The sequence below is a fragment of the Xyrauchen texanus genome, chromosome 26 (genome assembly GCF_025860055.1).
Source record: "Xyrauchen texanus isolate HMW12.3.18 chromosome 26, RBS_HiC_50CHRs, whole genome shotgun sequence".
NCBI lineage: Eukaryota > Metazoa > Chordata > Actinopteri > Cypriniformes > Catostomidae > Xyrauchen > Xyrauchen texanus.
Genome location: NC_068301.1, coordinates 16,230,495 through 16,238,475, shown reverse-complemented (window position 1 = coordinate 16,238,475; position 7,981 = coordinate 16,230,495).

Sequence of the window (7,981 nt, the reverse complement as noted above, 5' to 3'; positions counted from 1 at the left end):
CATTGTATAAATGTAGTATTCACAATCAAATATGATTAATCAATGAGTAAAAGTGTCAAATAACAGGATGGTTACTGAGATTAAGCGAGTAGTATTTGACTGGTCATGTGATTCTAACATGGCAGCTCCCATGTGCGGACCCTCTCCATGTAGAATAAAACAGCTTTTATAAGATTACTGATATGACTGGAGTCTTCATTTTAATGTGAGTGGGCAAGATTTCCTACATATATTACAAAATTACAATTCATGTCTTTAGGAGTTAAGCTTTTTAATGAGGAAACAACCTTTAATCTTTAAAGATTAACCTTTAATCTCAATCGACAGCATTTGTGGCATAATTTTGATTACCACAAAAATGTATTTTGATCCGCTCCTCCTTTTCTTTAAAAAAAGCAAAAATCTGGATTATAGTGTGACACTTACAATGAAAGCGAATGGGGCCAATTTGAAAATGTTAAAATACTCACTGTTTCAAAAGTATATTCACAAGACGTAAACAATATGCAGTTAAACATGATTTTAATGTGATAAAATTGCTTACTAACCTTTTCTGTGTAAAGTTATAGCCAATTTTACAACTTTAAATTGACTGTAAAAAGTAAAATTTAAACGACTTAACACAAGGTTTAACAGAATAATTAATGTAAGTGCTTTTATAAAATTAAATGCTTTACCTTTTTATCTTTAACCCATCCAAAAACTGTCCCATTCCCTCCCATTTTAAGTGCCTCATTGTAACATCGATTTTTATATTTTTTAAAGAAAAGGAGGAACGTGTTGAAATAATTTTCTGTCGTAATCAGCATTATGCCACACATCTTGTCAGTTGAGCTTAACTTATATTGAACCCAAAATATTCCTTTAATGCTATATGTAAGGATAGCTAGCTAATAGCTAGCTGGTAGGTAGCAGTGCAGTGTGTAAACCTCACTCCCCTGACCTCAAGCCTTGTTAGCGTGTCCACCTCCCATGCCAGAGATGCCAGGTCGAGTATGACCGGTTACATATGGAAACAATGTTTGTTAATTTGGGTCAGTGGTCCCTGTATCTGTAATAGTTGAAAACCCCTGGATTAAAGATCCTCAGCATTAAATGAAAGAAGTTGTCACCACACATTGTTGACATTATTTACTGTAGAAAATGTTAAAATGTAAGGAATGTGAGGATCTAACACTATGTTCAGATAATAAAATACAAAACTTGACATCTTCATGCATAATGATATTAAGGTGAATATGTTCTGCTGTTTGATGCATATATGAGTCATGCATGATGCCCTTATGTTGTCCTTTACTCTTAAAGACAATAGTGCCACCCCTTAAAGTATTTTGCGTAAATCATGGATGCTTTGGGGGAATGAATAGACAGTAATTTCCAACATATTACTTTTAGGGTGAGGGGTTTCAGAGTCTGAGAATACGAATTTCCATCACTCCTGCATGACAACTGAATTGCTTACTTTTAATTGGAAATGATCATAACTCTCATGCAAGCTTTACTGTGGAGGGCTTTGTCACACATTCATTCTCATATGGTGCCCACTGTGTCAGCCTAGAATGAGACATCCATCAAATCTCAGGACAGGAGACACTTGTTCTTCAGCAAGCAGAAAGGAAGGTGACCTTGTGCAACAATGGAAGAGAAACTTCAAAGCACATTCTTTCTCTCTCTCTCTCTCTTTCTTTCTTTCTTTCTTTCTTTCTTTCTTTCTTTCTTTCTTTCTCTCTACCTCCAACTCCCTCAAACTGCCCATCCTTCATATTTTTGTTCAACTTGTGCATTTTGCCAACACTGTAAAAATTAAACAGTTTGAATGGCTTTTTTTTTTGTTGTTGAATGTATCTAATTAATTATATTAAGTAAAGGTTTACACTGAATGTTAAACAGAATTTAAATGTTAAAGATTCACAGTAATTGTTTTCCTCATATAAAAAGTTTTACTGCTAAAGAAATTAAAAGTAATTTTGAAACAGATGTATAAAATCATGAGCACTCATGTGAGATGAAGAGTTCAGTCATATCATTAACATTATAAAAGCTCTTTTATTCTACATGGGACAGGGGCGCCTCATAGGGGCAGCCATTTTACATCACATGACCAGCTGAATACTACTCGCTTTATCTCAGTAACTGCCCTGTTATTGGAGAACTTCATTCATGGATTAAATGAATCCTGGTTTATTGTGCAGAGAGAATTTCTACAATGGCATTGGTAACTGAAAACTTCTGTGTCTGAATGATGAAGTATCCAGGCCACTAGGTGTCAGTAAGCCAATGCAAGCTACATCGATGTACTAAAAAAATGTAGAGTGCACATTTACGCCATCATTGTATCAAGCACCTTTTTAGAATAATTAGGTTTCCTGTGTCAACTTAAAAGGCAAATTGTTCACTTTATTTATATGGTTTAAAGTCCCCATGAATTCAAAATTGACCATACTTACTTTGTTTGCCTAAATTGATCATTTTGTGGTGAACACTTCGTCCATGCAAGTCAATCCACACAAAAAATGTTTTGGCTTCGTAATCTTTAATCAAAATCTGAAAATTCCCCGCCCCTCTGCATTGGAGGACCTTGCCTGATGACGTAGGTTTGACGGTTTAGGTGTCTCCTTAACATCCGTAACCACACCCCTCCAACTGACAGTAGACAGGCTGCATGTGTGTTTGCGAGCATTGACAGCGTGTGAAAGGAGAGATGGCGAGGAGGAGCATTTTTGGTTGTGACACTCACGGAACACTTTTTACCATTCGAACCCTCCGCATGTAACGGCTCAAACATGTAAGGTCTGATTCCCCCCGTGACGAAATGATCCTCCGTGTGTTCCTGTTCTTCTTCATCTTCCTCCTCCTCCTGCTGCAGGAAGGGGACTGCTGGCGGTGTTTCAGGCGGCGAGTAATCCTCAACAACCGATTGTAAACTTGCGTTAAGATCTGCCTCCATTTCTGAATGAAACACCTACTTTTTTAGATCCAATCAGGTGCTAGTTGGAAAAAAGCCACGCCCACTATTTTGCCTCATTTAGTATTCCGTTTCTCTCGGAAATACGTCACAACACTGGAAAAAAGTCGTTTGCAACTTCCGGTTCACGGGGACTTTAAAATTGTTCAATATTATGTGATTTGTCACATAGGGCCTACATGTCATGAAAAGCAAAAACTCTTGTTGTCTTAAACCAATCACATCATTGCATGAACACTCATGCTAAAAAAATCCTACATTTAATACATTTAAGCACCACACACAGCCCTCAAAACTTACATGAAACAAAACAAGGGTAACAATTATGTAATTTATTGTAATTTACACTCATCCTACAAGACAAAAAGTTACCAACATGACAAAATCCACAACAACAAAGCATATAAATATGCAAATGGTTAAACAATACAACCATATTATTCATCACCCAGAGTATGCTGGGAAGAGATCAATTGTAAGTAAACTACTAAACTATGGCTAAGTCTGGAATAGCATACTACTACACTACTATTTCTGCTCTACATATGGCAGAAATAGTAAGAGTATGGCAGTATTCAATTTAGCCCATTTAACCCATGTATAGATCCAACTCACCTTGGATCGGGTCCATCTAAAACAACAACAACAACAACAACAACAACAACAACAACAGCATTATATAATAATAAAAAAACAGGATTAAGACACGTTTCTTGTGTTCCTAAGAATTGTAAGTTGTTAAAATAGTGATTAAACCAAAGACGCTCTAATAATCAAGTCAATCTTTTCATCATTATTTCCTTAAACTAATAATTACTTTTTACAATGAAACTGTCTTTGAGCTTGTCCTTTTGCCTTTGCAGGTCATGTCCTCCACCAGGGCTGGATGGGTCTTTCATTGTCACAGCTGAGGTTTGAGCGCATTGTGTTTAATCAGGCCTCTAAGAATCTCATTAGTGCATGGATACGGGCAGATGCAGACGAAAGACAGAAACACAGCAGAGACATCTGCACTTGCTCTCTTGAGTAGTCATGAGTGCATTTGCAATCTGAATCTGCAGCCAGTGGGAAATGAGTACAACAGTATGGGAACTGCTGAAGATACAAAGGCATGTCATAACTGAGTGGTTTATTCTACACAGTACACTAAGGGCAATGTGTTAAAGGAATAGTTTAAGACCACAAATGAAGATGTTATCATTATTTACCCAAACTTGTATGACTTTCTTTCTTTTGTGGAACACAAAGGAGAAATTTTGAAGATTGTACTGATTGCTCTTTTCCATGCAATTTCAATACACGGGGACTGGAGCTTTCAAGTTTTAGAATGCAACAGTATCATAAAAGTAGCATAAAAGCATATAAATATGAGTTGTGTGCTATATTCCATGTCTTAACACTTCATGTGTTACTTTTGTGTGAGGAACAGACAGAAACTGAAGTCGTTATTCACTGAAAAACATTTATATCAACCCTACCTCTCCTTGACTTGTTCATGAGAGAAGTAGTGATGTCTGATTTGTGAATAAATCATTATTTACAGTCAGATCCTTTCAATTAATTAGTTCTGAATGATTTATTCATAAATCAGACTGATCCAATTTACGATTTCAAAGGAAAATTATCAGTGAATAACAACTTAAATTTCAGTCCGTTCTTCATACAAAGTTATTGTATGACTTCAGAAGACTGAATAGAGTGAATATAACGCACAAGCTGTATAGACCAATTTTATGATGCCTTTATGGTGCTTTTGTGCTCTTTTTGAAGCTTGATAGCTCCACTCGCCATTCATTGTGATGGTTTGTAAAAGAGCGACCAGTGTATTCTTCAAAATTTTCCCTGCTGTTTGTTCCAAAGAAGAAATAAAGTCATATGGGTTTGGAATGACATGAGGGTGAGTAAATATGTTATGTAGCTTGACATTTAGCAGCTAAAGATATCAGATTATTGGCTACACAGCACAGTCTGAACTGCAATACAATCAGATCTCCAGTATGTAATAGAAAGAATTATTGAAATATGTGATTGAAGGTTAAAAGTAAATAAGTGTGTTATACTCCAAGCTGTCTCCCTCTGTGATTCTGATATTCTTTCAGCATCCAACTTAAAAGTACTATGCTAGGAGCACTACAAAATGCTGTGGTGTCATCTTCTAGCTTACCATGGCAAAGTAGAACCTTTACTGGTAACCTTGATCTTATTATTGGCGTGAAATGATGTAGAAAGTGAAAAATTGCTGCTTCATCTCAAAGAGATAAATACGCTTGAAGCTGTTACGTTATAAAACATGGCAGCAGTGAGATGAAAGGCTGGACATGAACCTCAGTTCTACTGTGACATAGAAAAGTAAGCTTTAGACTACAGGATTTTAGCGCTACATCTTCATGGCATGAAGTGTCTTTCTGTTAGGCTAGAGAGGAAGCATTTCGAAGCTTATACCAAACCTATAACAACACAACCTCTACATGTGGACACAAACATGATTCTGATTGTCAATGGCCATGAAAAGTATTAAAGGGGTCATAAAATGGAGAATCAAATTTTCCTTGATATTTAGACATACAGTGCATCCGGAAATTATTCACAGCGCTTCACTTTTCCCACATTTTGTTATTTTACAGCCTTATTCCAAAATTGGTTAAATTAATTATTTTCCTCAAAATTCTACAAACAATACCCCATAATGACAACGTGAAAGAAGTTTGTTTAAAAACTTTGCAAATTTATTAAAAATAAAAAACGAAAAAAAAAAAAATCACATGTATATAAGTATTCGCAGCCTTTGCTCAATACTTTGTTGAAGCACCTTTGGCACCAATTACAGCCTCAAGTCTTCCTGTGTATATTCTACAAGCTTGGCACACCTATTTTTGGACAGTTTCTCCCATTCTTCTTAGCAGGACCTCTCAAGCTCCATCAGGTTGGATGGGGAGCATCGGTGCACAGCCATTTTCAGATCTCTCCAGAGATGTTCAATCGGGTTCAAGTCTGGGCTCTGGCTGGGCCACTCAAGGACATTCACAGAGTTGTCCCATAGCCACTCCTTTGTTATCTTGGCGGTGTACTTAGGGTCGTTGTCCTGTTAGAAGATGAACCTTTGCCCCAGTCTGAGGTCCAGAGCGCTCTGGAGCAGGTTTTCATCAAGGATGTCTCTGTACATTTCTGCATTCATCTTTCCCTCGATCCTGACTAGTCTCCCAGTCCCTGCTGCTGAAAAATATCCCCACAGAATGTTGCTGCCACCACCATGCTTCACTGTAGGGATGTAATGGCCAGGTGATGAGGTTTCCTCCAGACATGATGCTTACCATTTAGGTATAGAGATCAATCTTTGTTTCACCAGACCAGAGAGTTTTGTTTCTCATGGTCTGAGAGTCCTTCAGGTGCCTTTTGGGCTCCAGGCGGGCTGTCATGTGCCTTTTACTGAGGAGTGGCTTCCATCTGGCCACTCTACCGTACAGGCCTGATTGGTGGAGTGCTGCAGAGATGGCTGTTCTTCTGGACGTTTCTCCTCTCTCCACAGAGAAACGCTGGAGCTCTGTCAGAGTAACCATCGGGTTCTTGGCCACCTCCCTGACTAAGGCCCTTCTCCCCCGATTGGGCGGCCAGCTCTAGTAAGAGTCCCGGTGGTTCCAAACTTCTTCCATTTACGGATGATGGAGGCCACTGTGCTCATTGGGACCTTCAATGCTGCAGACATTTTTCTGTACTCTTCCCCAGATCTGTGCCTCGATACAATCCTGTCTTGGAGGTCTACAGACAATTCCTTGAATTTCATGGCTCGGTTTGTGCTCTGACATGCACTGTTAACTGTGGGACCTTATATAGACAGGTGTGTGCCTTTCCAAATCATGTATAATCAACTGTATTTACCACAGGTGGACTCCAATCAAGTTGTAGAAACATCTCAAGGATGATCAGTGGAAACAGGATGCACCTGAGCTCAATTTTGAGTGTCATGGCAAAGGCTGTGAATACTTATGTACATGTGATTTGTTCGTTTTTTATTTTTAATAAATTTGCAAAGATTTCAAACAAACTTCTTTCAAGTTGTCATTATGGGGTATTGTTTGTAGAATTTTGAGGAAAATAATGAATTTAATCAATTTTGGAATAAGGCTGTAACATAACAAAATGTGGAAAAAGTGAAGCGCTGTGAATACTTTCCGGATGCACTGTATAAGAGGTAACTGTACTTTAAAACGTTTTGACATGTAAATTTGAAAACTCAAAATTCCTCCCCAATCTAAAAAGAGCATTTATTGTTGCCACCCTGCTGAAACGTCTCGTTTAGAATTTTATTTTTCTGAAATGTTTTGACTGAAAAATGTGCTTGAGCTAACTTTCTTAAAAATAAATATTGTTTGTAAATACATTGTTTGATATGATTTTATCTAATGAGATGAAATTCATATTTTTTTAGTGCCGTTTAACATTTAGTGTCGTCATTTTTTATTTGATTTGTATAGCACATATCACAACACAAATAATTTCAAAGCAGCTTTACAGGAAATCATGCATTAAAATAAATGGAACTGTAATATCTATAAAGTCTTAGTGATCATTGTGTAGTTTCATTAAATATGATTGAAAAATATGTTTAGAAATTAAATAATTAAATAATAATTGTATTTAGAACCCCTGTGTGCAAGCTGAAGGCAACTGTGGCAAGGAACACAAAACTTTATAAGATGTTGGTTAATGGAGAAAAATAACCTTGGGAGAAACCAGATTTACTGTGGGGGCCAGTTTTCCTCTGGCTAAACAACAAGAATATAATGCCAATATTAGTTATGTGTGTGCAGTGCAAGTCATGGTTTTAAATTTGTAAATTAAGTAAGCGTTAAGGTCCAGTGTTTAAATATGAAAAGAAAGATTTAAGATTAATGACTAATATCTTTGAAGTCCATCCTGGATTAACTGCAGAAGTTTATAGATGCGTTGTCCTTTGTTATTTGGCTGATGAAGGCTTTAGTTGGCAATTAAATGATAGTCCATCATTATTATTTAGGA